Source organism: Rattus rattus, chromosome 5 (genome assembly GCF_011064425.1).
Source record: "Rattus rattus isolate New Zealand chromosome 5, Rrattus_CSIRO_v1, whole genome shotgun sequence".
NCBI classification, from domain to species: Eukaryota; Metazoa; Chordata; class Mammalia; order Rodentia; family Muridae; genus Rattus; species Rattus rattus.
This window is the reverse complement of record NC_046158.1, coordinates 92,222,405-92,235,764: the sequence shown is the minus strand read 5'-3', so window position 1 is coordinate 92,235,764 and position 13,360 is coordinate 92,222,405. Positions and strand designations below refer to the sequence as shown.

General features: G+C 42.9%; 1 pseudogene; it reads left to right on the top strand.

Moving 5' to 3' along the window:
• The first annotated feature begins 810 nt into the window (after positions 1 to 810).
• On the top strand, positions 811 to 5,267 carry LOC116900952 (annotated as a pseudogene).
• Positions 5,268 to 13,360: the final 8,093 nt, after the last annotated feature.

Sequence of the window (13,360 nt, the reverse complement as noted above, 5' to 3'; positions counted from 1 at the left end):
ACTGCTCTTTCTCCTTCATCCCTCCCCGAAAAGTCACTTTTCCTTTGACTAGGACAACCCATGATGTTTAGTTCCCAAACATAATGATTAGACTAATGACTTGATCTGTATTTTTTAATTGTGGGACATAATCAATGAACGTATCTTGGAATCAGTTGCATAGGTTCCAACACCATATTAACTATTAACTAAGCAGGATAGAGAATAGGAAACTATACAGTGAAGGCAAATGCTTTATGGAGCTCTGTTTTAGCACATACATATGTATAAGGTACAATATAAACTTTCTTTTGGGTAAAGAGTTGGAAAATAATTGATATATAATAATAAATTTTAAGATATTCCTAAAAAAAACCAATTTTATCTAAGAATTTTAGACATACCTAAAGTAGTGATAGAAGTAAAATGGGCTCTGCTTTTATCTTTACCCGATTTCCAAATAGTTTTGTAGATAATTATTCCCAATAGTTTATAGTTATGACTTCTCTATTCCATTTTACCGAAGGCAGATCAGATTTCTATCTTAATGGAAGGCAACATTTCTAGTGAGTTTGACTCTTTAAGGGCAGGCGAGCATTTTCTGGAAAGGTCTCAGAAAGCCAATGGAAAAAGAAAGGTGAGAAGTGTTGAGGTAAACTTCATGGACGATGTGGACTGTTGTTGAAAGAGACAGTCATGGCACCTGGTTTAGTTTGAAAGTTGCCCTATGCTGATCCCCTACAACTCATCCCATCTGCAAGCAATAGATTCAAAGAACAAAGAAAGATGGAGCTGGACCTTTCTGCTCGGCCACTCTCCTGTGTGGCAGCCATGGTGCCCAGTTGGAATGGCATAAACCTGAAGCCCCACTTCCATGAGGATTGGCAGCAGTGAGCAGACACTTAGTTCAACCAGCTGGCACGCAAGATCTGCAGACCCGCAGGCAAAAGTGCGCTGCATTGCCCCTCGCCCCACGTCCGGTCCCATCAGGCCCATCGTGAGCTGCTCTACGGTTAGAGCACACCAAGGTCCAGGCTGCCAGGGGCTTTGGCCTGGAGGAACTCAGGGTGGCAGTATCCACAAGAAAATGGCTTGCACCATTGGCATCTCGGTGAACCCAAGGAAGCGAAACAAAACCATTGTATCACTACAGGTCAACGCCTGAAGGAGTACTGCTCCAAGCTCATACTTTCCCCGGGAAGCCTTCTGCTCTGAAGAAGGGAGACAGTTCTGCTGAAGAATTGGTCACCCAGCTAACGGGACCTGTGATGCCCATCCGGAATGTGTACAAAAAGGAAAAGCCCAGAGTCATCACAGGAGAAGAGAAGAACTTGGAGGCTTTTGCCAGCCTTCGCATGGCCGGTGCCAACGCCTGACTTTTTAGCATCCGAGCAAAAAGGGGAAAGGAAGCTGCAGAGCAAGATGTTGAAACGAAAAAGTTAGTGCGTGGTTGGAGAGCTGCAATAAATTTTCCATAAAGAAAAGAAAGATAGAGAGAAAGGAAGGAAGGAAGGAAGAAAGAACAGAAGAGAAAAAAAAGAAAAAAGAAAAGAAAAGAAAAGAGGAAGATGGAGCTGTGTGGGACCTGAGAAAATCCAGACTAAGCCTTAGCTTTTGATAAAGAAGAAACTCACCTGTCAGGGTTGGCACTGAGTTAACTAAAAAAGCCTCTGTTTATGAAAGCCAGAAGTCTTCTACTGGTGCTGGGAGTGCAGGAAGTGATATAAAGTATTCAATACAAGGATGCCAAGAATCTCACCCTGAGGACCCGACGGTCTCGTTAGAGAATCTGGAACGAACATCGTCTTATCCTATGGACTCAGCAGGTCACTTCTTGGAGTTGGACAAGCAAGTAGCAAAGGAGTCCCCTACTTCCATGCCATCCTACCGCCACAGAGTGATTTTGAATAGCCTCATCGCTTTACACCAATATTGTTCCTTCCACCCTCTATTCCAGAAAACACTGCTTGTCATATTTGAAGAATGGCTCTAGGTGGTCTCAGAAGTTACATTCAGAACTTGGTCATCATTTCATGAAGGTCGGTTACGTACATGGCATGAAGACTTAAACTACGGACTGGAGACCTACAGAATAAAAACCAAAGTGAACTAAACACAGGCTTCACAATACTGAAAGATATATGAGTGCTTATCTAAGAGGCCCAAACACTTGCAACTAAAGATGTCCACACCAGGAAAATATGCAAAAACTGGTGCTATTTCAGAACTCCTCTTTTAACCTTTCCTAACAACTATTTTCACTGCCCCCCCTTCCTCTTCCTTGCTTCTTAAGACTTCCCTCTTCCAACTTCAAAAAGAAATCAGAAGGCTCAAAAAGAAACTTTGTTGGTGTCCATAGTTACCTACAGTTGTCAACTTGACACACCTGGGAAGAGAAAACCTCAACTGAGAAATTTTCTTCTTTGGATTGATCAATGGGTATGTCTGTGGGATGTGTTCTAGATATTTCATTGGTATGGAAGGGCCTAGCCCACTGTGGGCAGTATCATCTCTAGGCTGCTAGGTCTGGGATTCGATCCAGGAAGTAGCACTCATCTACTGTTATTGTTTCAAGCTCCGATGTTGATCTCTTGCCTTGGTTTTTCTCAATGACGAACTCTAACCTGTAAGCCAAATGAATCCTTTCCATTCCACGTTGGTTTTGGTCAGTGTTTTATAGCACAAGAAAACAAACTAGGACTGTTGGAGCCTCACATCGATATGCATGCTCATCTTTCCATAACAAAGTGCTCTGCCTAAACCTGACATCCTATTTTAGCTTCTGGTTTCTCTCTCCTTTTCACAGCCAGAATTCTCCAAATGGTGTTTTTCTATTTCTCTGTATCTCACTTCTTCCCATTCAGTCTAGTCTTTGCCTGATTCTGCTAATGCTGCTCTGGTACCAGAACGTCTCTGAAGACATCCATCTCACTGCTTCCTAGACAGTTTTCCTTGGATTCATCCTCTTCTTTGACTGATGGATCCAACTCTTCTGCTTCGTCTTCCAGCCTTAATGTTTCCCACACCCACTGGATCCAGGCCGTGCATCGGACACATTAGTTTTACTTACCGAATTTTTTTCTCTTCATGGTTTATTTCAGTTTAGGTTTTCTTCAGAAATTCTATCTCTTTATATCTTGAATTGTTTAATTTCTTTCAGCTGTTTGTGTTTTCATGGTCTTTTTCCCAGGATATATTCACATTCTTTCTGGGTACCTCATATATATTTATAATTGCTATTTCGAAATAATTGTCTCATGTGCCATCTAAGTTCTTTTTCCTGGGGAACATGGCTGTGAGGCTGCTGACTCCTGGAGAAGACACACTATCTTGCTTATTTGTGTTGTTTGTGTTTTTGCCGTGGGACCAAGACATCTGGAATCAGGTAGTGATTCTGATATGGATATGTGTCTTAGTGTGGGTCTTATTGCTGTGAACAGACAACATGACCAAGGCAACTCTTATAAGGACAACATTTAATTGGGGCTGGCTTACAGGTTCAGAGGTTCAGTCCATTATCATCAAGGCGAGAGCATGGCAGCATCCAGGCAGGTATGGTGCAGGGGGAGCTGAGAATTCTACATCTTCATCTGAAGGAAGCCAGGAATAGACTGAGCATCTTTAGGCAGCTAGGAAGGAGAGTCTCAAAGTCCACCTCCACAGTGACAGACTTCCTCCAACAAGGCCACACCTAATACTGCCACTCCCTGGGCCAAGCATATGCAAACCATCACAATATGTACCCCGCTTTTGTTGAGTAGACCTGTGGATATCTGTTTGCTCTTGTCCCAGTGTGTCAGGCTTTGGACCAGCTGAGTGGTACTTGGAGTTCAGTCTTGGGTCACTCTGTGTTGATGTGTCATCAAGGTAACAGAAGTGGGCCTAGCTCAGCTAGCGATAGATACAGCTTCTGAGCACAAGTGCAAACCTTCCACACAGCCAGCTGCAAACCCTCAGGCGTCTATGGAAGGTCTATAGTGTTCTAAGGGAGCACTTAGCCAGGGATAACTTCTTGTGGGGAGGTTGCTACTTGGGGAGTCCATGGGGTTCCACTTGATCCTTAGGCAACAAGTCATGGAAGAAGTGGGTAGGGTCTGTAGGCAGTGTACATGGGACTCACGGTCAGAGGGTTTGGTCAGTTGTCTCAGTTTACTGTTGTCTCCTTACTGAAGTCACTATTTTTCTCTAAACTTCCGCTGTTTTGTGTCCTTTGCAAGATCAGCATTTGCCTATCAGTCACGAGGGAATTTCTCAGCACCAAGAATGTCCCATACTGTATTCCCTCCCTAACTCACGGAACAACTTCTCTTGTTTTAATTCCCACTTTTGTGTTTCAAACTTTCATATTCACCTACCTTCTTCGGTCTCTCTTAAATATGTCAAGGGTGCTTTTTCGTCAACTTGTGCAAAATTAAATTTATAATCTTTCCCACAAACCAGGTCACATCCCAGGCCTTCTCACCACACTAAATGCTAATTGTCAATTCTGATATGGCTGGGACTCATCCTTGCCTCTTTTTTTGCAGTCACCTGTCATTTGATTGTGTGTGTGTGTGTGTGTGTGTGTGTGTGTGTGTGTGTGTGTAAATTACATCAACAAATTTTATCTCCCTTCCTCTCCCACCCCAGGTCCAGACTGATGAAAAGCTATAGTAATCAATCTCCATATAAATTCTGGGGACATGGCAGATAGCATGACAACACAGTCTGGCTTGCTTGTCCCGACAGTAGACCCAAAACCTTAATTTACATGTGAAGGCAATGTATGTTTCTCAAAGACAGTAGTAAGTAAACTCTGTTTACTTAGGACTGAGAAAGTTTCAGACCCTGCCCTGTCATTCCTAAATCTCCACCTTAGAGCCTTGATGTGAGCTACACCCTTTGAGCCCTGTTGAGGAAAGTAGTCTTTCTTACAAACCTCTAGGTTTAACTTAAATTTCACCAAAATCTTATATATACTCGTAATAAATAAACCTATGGTGACTTTGGAGAACCTCACACTATCTGGCCACAGTCTCTTTCTCGCTAATAATTCTGTTCATATATCTACATTAAAAATGTCTTTTAATAAATCTCCATACCGGCTTCCTAAGGGCTCCTCTTAGGAATCTTTTCTGTGGTGAAGCAGGAATCCTGGTTATGCCCAAGTGCGGGTGCCAAAGGAAAGGGGGACGCTTTAGAATACTGTGGAACATCCTCCACAGGGGGCCTATGTCTTTATCCCTGATGACATTTTCTCTTATCCCTGCAGCTCCTCCTACCTGCTCAACATCCTTTACAGGGAGTGATCTAAACCCGCAGCTCTGTTTAACCTTCCCTTACTACACAGCCTCCTTGGTGACTTCCTGCTCCTGTGGTCTACAAAATCCTGTCTTCCATTCCAGCAGGATCTCTCACCCTTCCCCCAGCCCTGGCACTCCCTGTCTTCTGCATGCCACTCCCACTGCCAGACTGTTGCTCCTGCTGCTCTGTGCATCTAGAAAGCTCCCCATCTCCAACCTTGCCCTCCCTCACCCCTCTTCCTGGACATAGATACCAACAGTTTACATCTTGTGAATGATTGTTTTATTAACCTCTGACTTTTTTTCATATTAATTCCACAAGGGCAGTAACTTTTGTCTGTTTCCTTTTACTGTGTCAAGTTCAACATTTAACAGCATCTGGGAAACAACAGATGCTTCAGAAACAAAAACACCCCCCCCCAAAACATCAAACACAACATACTCTTCTTTCCTGCACTACAATATAATAGTATAATAGGAGGCTAGCCTTCAAATCCCATCTGCAGTTTCCCTACATTACATTCAATACCCATATGACTAAAAGTAACCAAGTGTAAAGCAAAGTTATGTTTTTTTTTTCTTTTGAACATTTTTACAAGAGTTGAATCTAATTACTTACCCAATGTCTCGTGGGCATTCTGTGTTCAGTTTCATGTATCTATTCTTACTAACACATATGTATCATCTTCATCCACTTTGATTACTAAATCATATGCCATACTAAATCAATTGCAGAAATCATATGATGAGTCATAATATCTTGGTACTTCTATAGTCACTATTTTTCATCTTATATGTAGTACACTTTTTTGTAATGCTGGAGAAGAAACTCAGTTCCACCTCCCTGTCCCCTGCCTTCAGCTTATTGTTGTTGGTTTTTTGGATTACTGCATTTATTTGTTGACAGGGTCTGATTATAAAGTCAGTGGTAGCATATGTTACATAGCCCAGGCTGGCCTTGAACGTAAGACTTTCTCGTCTCAGTCTCCAGATTAATAGGAGGACCACATGCGTGTTCCAGAACACTTAGGTTTAGTACACTCTCTCCTTGATGTTCCCCTTTGATGCTTGTCATTTTCAACCATCCAAATTTACATCTTCAATGGATCAGCTATGACTTATTGCCCCCAGACTCATGTGTTGAAGGCTTGGTTTTCAATGATGAGGGTGTTCAGAGGTGAGGATGTAGGGAAGTGATTGCATCACGAGAGCTTTGACCTAATTGATGAATTGATTTGTTGATGAATTCATAATTAGTGGCGTTCTTGTGAATTGGTGGAAACCCAAAGATGGGAAGAAGAGGGTCACTAGGAATGTGCCCTTATAACTTGTATCTCATCCCTGATCTCCATTTTTCTCTGCCTCCTGTCTGCTTAGGTGCAAGCAGCTTCTATCAGTCATGTCCTTCTGCCTTGATGTTTCCACCTTGCCACAGGCCTAATTGCAATGGGGAAACCTCTGAATGAGTGAGCCACAATAAAACTTTCCTTCTTTAAGTTGTTTATTTCTTATTTTGTCACAGCAAAACAAAACAAAGCACAACAGACAACCCTCTCCCCACTCCCAACCTTAACTAGCACAGATGCTGAACTCTACTCCCTGCATGGAGGCATTAGGAGCTGCGACCTTTGCAGTGCCTTTGTCACTCTATGAAGTCATGGAGGTGGGTCATCGTTAGGGACTCACACTGTCTCCTCACACCCCTGCCTCTCCTTTTATTCCCTGGATCCTACTCCCTCCCTTTCCCAATGTTTTTCATCATAAGAGACTGGAACAAGAAGAAAGCTAACTGTAAGCTAAGAAAAGCATGTCTACTGGGAACAACTGGCATCCTGTAGCACCGTGAGAAACCAGTATGTGCTATTTAAGGCACCCACTGTACCTAGGACACTGGCAGCTACAGCAGGCATTGATGCTGGCTTTACCTGAGATTGTTCTCTGTACCGTCTAGAAGCCTGGCACTGTGTTTCTATTCTTTTTTTAAAGATTGACTTATTTTTATTTATGAGTACACTGTAGCTGTCTTCAGACACACAGCAGAAGAGAGCATTGGGGGGTTGGGAGTCAGCATGTGGTTGCTGGGAATTGAACTCAGGACTTCAGGAAGAACAGTCAGTGCTCTTAACCGCTCAGCCATCTCTCCAGTCCTTCGTTTCCATTCTTGTGGTCTTTGTCCATAAGCACTTAGTGTTTGCCACCAACCTAAAGTTTTGTGCATTTACAGCCATGTTTGTCCCACTTCTCTTACATCACCATTCTACCCACATTAACATGGACAGTAGAAAATCTAGGATATATTTTCCCCCTCATATTCTGCTCAGGGTTTACTTCCTTTCTTTGTATCTCTGTGCAACCCTTTCAGTGAAAATCTCTGATAGGATTTTTTTTTTTGTTATTTGTAAAACACAAACAACCCTGGTTTTTGTTTTTTGTTTTGTTATTTTGCTTCCCTTCGTGAATATGTGGGTCTATAGAGGCACGAAAAGCTCCGAGACTGACTGTAGTTTTCTTTTTGCACTTTCACATCCCAATTCTTTTATGCTGAATATTCTTCGTATATTTTTAAATGAAAAATATTAGAATATGATAAAATGAATTATTTTGGCTATTGTTTCTTCAAATCAATAGCAAACCTTTGTGTATTCTGATCATGTTTCTGCATGGTTTTCTTCAAGAACCATTGGACATGATGCTGTTGCCATGGCACCATACAAGTGGTCCCTTTTCTTAGCAGTTAAGATGGAGGAGTCCTACCATTCTGGGCTCAAGTTTCAGCTGTTCTGGGTTGCACATAATAGCACAATTTCCATGCAAATGTGTGCTTTAAATGATATCTTCTACTTGACATTAGAAATTTTCCTGCCTTTATTGTAATGCATGGTCTACCTTCATGCAATACTTAAGTGCAATTGTGAAGAAGTCACAGCCAGAACTCACTGGACTTGGGAAGGATGGCTGTGGCCTCTCTCTGCTTTCATAACAGATGCATGTATTACTGCAGTGACACTGGGAGCATCAGTGCGTGGACAGAAGTCCAGGGCACAGCCTAGGTTTCCTTCAGAGCTATCAGCTCTCAAGGGACCACAGTGAAAATCAGATTTCTAAGGAAACTGCAGGCAGTGACACTGAGCTGAAGCCGCTGTCTCAGAGGTTCTGGTAATTGGTCAACAGAAGAAATCTGGTCTCTGTTTGCACAGAACTTCAATGAGTCAATTAATCCAGGCTGGTCTTTTATTTCTGGAACACTGTGTTTGGATTCTTGTTTCCTCCTGGGCTTAGCTTTAACCTGTTTTCTGCCCCTATTACACTAAAATGTACAGACTATATACAGTCCAAATTAGTCTTTCCCGGTAACTGTAGTCAATAGATTTCCTTAAGAGAAGAAAAGGTATCAAATCACCACTGATATCAAAACCTGCCCTGTAACATGAGTCTCCTTCAAACTGGCCAGAAGAAATTCATCGAAGCATAGACACTATACCTTAGGTGGCAGGCATTTCATGCAGGCACTGTTTTCACTTGATTCATTGTGTCTAGGGTTTCCATACTAGTGGACACAAGTGAATGCATCAATGGGAAAAATAGAATCTTGAGACTCCAACTAATAGGGGAGAGAACACATGTATTTATTCCCATCCCCTTCCGAAATCTCAACCATTTCAATAGCAAACCCATTTTAAGAAGGCAAAAATACCTAAGAACAAAGAGAAAGGGAGGCTGAAAAGTAGACAGACAGCTGATTGTGACTGACAGCTAACTGTAGAAATAGCTGCAGGAGCTAAGGGTGAACGAGAATAAAAATGCAGCTAAGGGCAGGATTGCACACAGAACGTTGGAAGTAAGGTTTTCCCGGTCCAAGTAGGAGACTGGTGTGCTCCTGCCTGAAGAACCTGATCACGTCAAGAGAAGGATAAATAGTGCTGTCCTGGGACTCCTAATTCAGTGGTCCAGTGAGCTAGGCAGGATAATTGTGAGGAAGCTACATTGTGCGTTGTCAGACAACAGGGACTATGCCTGCTCCCTACTCTCTAGATACGACTAGCCACCCCCATTGTCTTTCTTCTGTCGAAGAACAATGACTTTGCAGTAAAGTTCAAAGCCAGCAGCTTCCATTCACGCATGCAGTTTCCAACTGTTTCCTGGTACTCTATCCATGTTTAGACATGAGTTGACAAGCAGCTATCTGAAAAGTAATGTTCAATGTGGAGTTCTAAGTAAACTTAAAATAGTTGTAGAAGCAGAAAAGACTGTAGAAAATAAGTAACCTTGGAAAGTTATCATTCTCACGGCTGCAGCATGGCTCCTTTGGTCGGGTGCTTGCTGTACAAGTATGAGGACCTGAGTTCAGATCCAGATCACCCATGTAAGAAGGCCAGGCGTCGTGCACATACCTGTAACTCAGTGCTTCTGCTGAGACAGTAGGATTCCCCGGGGCCTACTCTCTAATTACTGTAGCCAAATTAGTTAACCCCGGGTTCCCTCAGAGACCCTGTCTTAAAGCATAGGGTTGATGTTGATTGAGAAAAGTACCTATGTGACCTTTGGCCTTCTTGTATATACATGTGTACACACACACACACACACACACACACACACACACACACACACACACACATCCACCACATGCGTGCATTTAAGAAAAAAAGGAAAAAGCAAAAAACTTTCCGTACAAGGAAAAAGAGCAAAGAAATAGAGAACTAAAGAAAGAGCAAAAAAAATCAAGCAAGTCGGATCAGTCAGGATTCACGTGACAAATCTTAGGAGCAAACACCAGAACAGACCAGTGAAGATGAGGAGGAAACCATCAAAAATAACCCGCAGAATGGAGGCAAGATTTGCTTTTAACTGAGACGGCCCTCTGTTTCTAGCTCCATTGATAAAGCTGTTGATCCAGACTGAAGCATGTCATGTGAAATTTTAGAACAGAAAGACAAAGAAGAGATTAAAAAAGCATTTGAGGGAAACATTTGCAGCTGGGCTGGAGCACAAGTTCTATAAACCTAGCTCTCAGGAAGCTGAACAAGTAGCACGGCAAGCTCTGGTTAGCAAGCCCAGCCTGGGCAACTCTGTGAGATTCTGTCTCAAAATAAAAAGTTAACAGAGGGCAGAGGAGGGGACCAGTTGTAGGATGCTTGCCTGATGTACCCAAGGACCTCGCTATGAGATATGTATGTATTCATCGGTGGCCTCATGCGATTGGACAAAATAAACACCGCTTTAAGCATTAGTTTTGGGTTGTGGCTTTGGGCTTAGCCATTTCCCAGCTGTAAGATTTAAGCAGGTCACTTAATCTCTCTAAATCCCAGGTTGATAATCAGTAAAATCAAGAATTTTATTCACTGAACTAACATGAGCATGTCTCTATGCCCTTGTGGATTGTAGTGGTACAATTTTTCACTTTCAAATCCAAACCCAGAAGGGACTGGGAAGTTGGGATGCACAAAGGGTAGGAATGTCCTTTCTTCCTACATTGCTGAGGCAAAATACTTGGCAAACGTGACTTAAGGAAGGCTAGAGAGATGGCTCAGTAGTTAAGAGCACTGACTGCTCTTCCAGAGGTCCTGAGTTCAATTCCCAGTAACCACATAGTGGCTCACAACCATCTGTAATGAGATCTGATCCCCTCTTCTGTTGTGTCTGAAGACAGCTACAGTGTATTTACATATAAATAACTTTTTTTAAAAAAAGTGACGTAAGGAGGAATTTATTTTGGGTCACTCTTCTTTGGTATATTTTAGAGAAGTCATGGAGGCAAGAGTGTGCTAGTCACATTGCACGTGCAGTCATAAGGTAATGATGGCTGGTACCCAGCTAGCAATCTCCCTTTTAGGCCAGTTTGAGACTCTAGCCCATGCAATGATATTGTCCACATTTAAGATGGGTCTTACCCCCTCAATTAAATAATCTATAGAAGTCCTCATAGACATGCTCATGATGAGTCTAAATTCCATCAAGTTGACTAGAGGCAAAAAAAGAAAAGTACTAGAGACTTCCATTTATGGAGTAGCTCCCTTGTAGTATGCAATATGTCATGTACTCAACCTGTGTATTGTTGGCTTTCTAACAACGGAGAAAATTGGTGCTCAAAAAGCAAAGTAATTTAGCTCCAGAAATAACTGCATGGCAGGATTTAGGTTCAAATCTACCACATTCACATATCATTTTGTCTTCAAAAACAGATGCCCCCTAAAGGGTACTAGACATATATCAAGAAAAGGATAAGGTCAGCAAGGCTCACTGGAAAAGGCAATGCAAAGGGCAAAGGGTGTGTGTGTGTGTGTGTGTGTGTGTGTGTGTGTGTGTGTGTGTGGTTGATTTTACTGGCCTTGGAGAAATCTGTACAAAAAAAATCTCTCCCATCAGAGTCTTAATGCTCTCCTTCATGCTATCTTATCACTCAGCAAATATTTGAGCATCTATTCCATCTCATAGACTGTCCTAGGCACTGAAGTATATAAAAGCAAAAGCAAAGTGGAACAATAGAAATAAATAAAAACAGTCTGCATCTGTGAAGCTTGGCGTGTGGTAGTGAGAAGGACTGACGTGGAGCTGAGGAAGTGATATGCTAGGGGAGCAACAGGAGCAACCCACGAGTGGATGGAGAAAGGTGGGGCCATGGGAGTCCTCAGATGTACTCCAGGACTGCCCCAAGAGGCAAGTGGGGAGGCAGCTGTCAGAAAGTTTCCAGGCAGTGAGCGTACCAGATGCTGTGACCTGGACCACAACACCATGGTGAATTAGGGGGATAGCAGTTATCTCAGTCCAGCCAGGGTGCAGAGAAGGATCGGTAAGAGATGAAACTGAAAAGGTCGACAGTAGTCGGTTTATATGAGAATTCACATCCTAGAGAGTTTCCATATTAATGTGGAAAGAAAGGGCGGGACTTGCAATGCATGCTCATTGCAGTGTGAAGGGTACATGGGAAAGGGAAAGGCTAGAAGCAGGGAGGTCAGCAAAGAGGCTACTGAATTATTCGTGGAAAATTATAAATGAACCAGACCAGGTAGTGAGTGATAGAGATGAAGAAAGACAGATGGATTTCAGGATATGCAAAACCACTTAGCTCTCAACCATGCCGACTCTATTTCTGCTAAGGTTTCTGCTGAGATCTTCATCACGGGACCTGCTCCAGAGCAGACCCATCTACAGAATCAGTTTGTGCACTGCGTGCCCTCATTAATGCCATAGACCCCGACGAAGTTACAGAATAGAAAGAGGTTTAGGGACAGTGAGTCAGGGACCGCCAGAGGAAAAGTTTTGGGATGGACATTCCTAGCAGAGGTGGCACATGAAAATGTGGGAAGGAAGAGTGTTCAAATCAGGCTTTGAAGTCCTATGAAGCTCTGTATGGTAAGAATGAAGGCAGTGTGGGAACAGAACAGAGAAGTAGGAATGGACCAAACTCTAAGGAACTTCCTGGATGTGGGCCAACCTACTCATAAGACTGTAAGAACCCCGGGAGAATGGCAGATACTCTGGGCAGATGTAGGTTGATGTCATTATGCAGGTGAAGGCAGGTATAGGATAGAACAAAGCATGTCACTGGACAAGAGGGAAGGATGGATGGGAGAAAAGTTTTAGAGAAGTAGAGGAGGCCGGAGCGAGGAAAAAGCAGCTGAGAGAACATGGCAACGGAGGTTAAGATTCCTCTCTGCACATATTACAGGTTCTTATGACTATTTTTTTTAACTTTTTTAAAGATTTATTTTATGTGTGTGTGAGTACACAGTCACTGTCATCAGATCCCACTACAGATGGTTGTGAGGCACCGTGTAGTTGCTGGGAATTGAACTCAGGACCTCTGGAAGAGCAGTCAGTGCTCTTAACAACTGAGTCATCTCCACCCCTCCACACCCCGTTTTTATGACTATTTTAAAGGGATGAGTGTATATAGGATGTGTTGTCTAGATGGGCAAATTATATCTTATCAATTGGATCAGAGGATATTGTGTGATGTGTTCTTTCATGTGGCAACTTAATTGAGGTCAAGAGAGTGTATGGTGGCTGGATGCACCTGGCCACCATGAATTGGGGTGTGTATGCCTGGTGTGATGGAAACCAGGCAAGAGAGCTGTGAGTGAGGGTGGGGCAGCCTGACA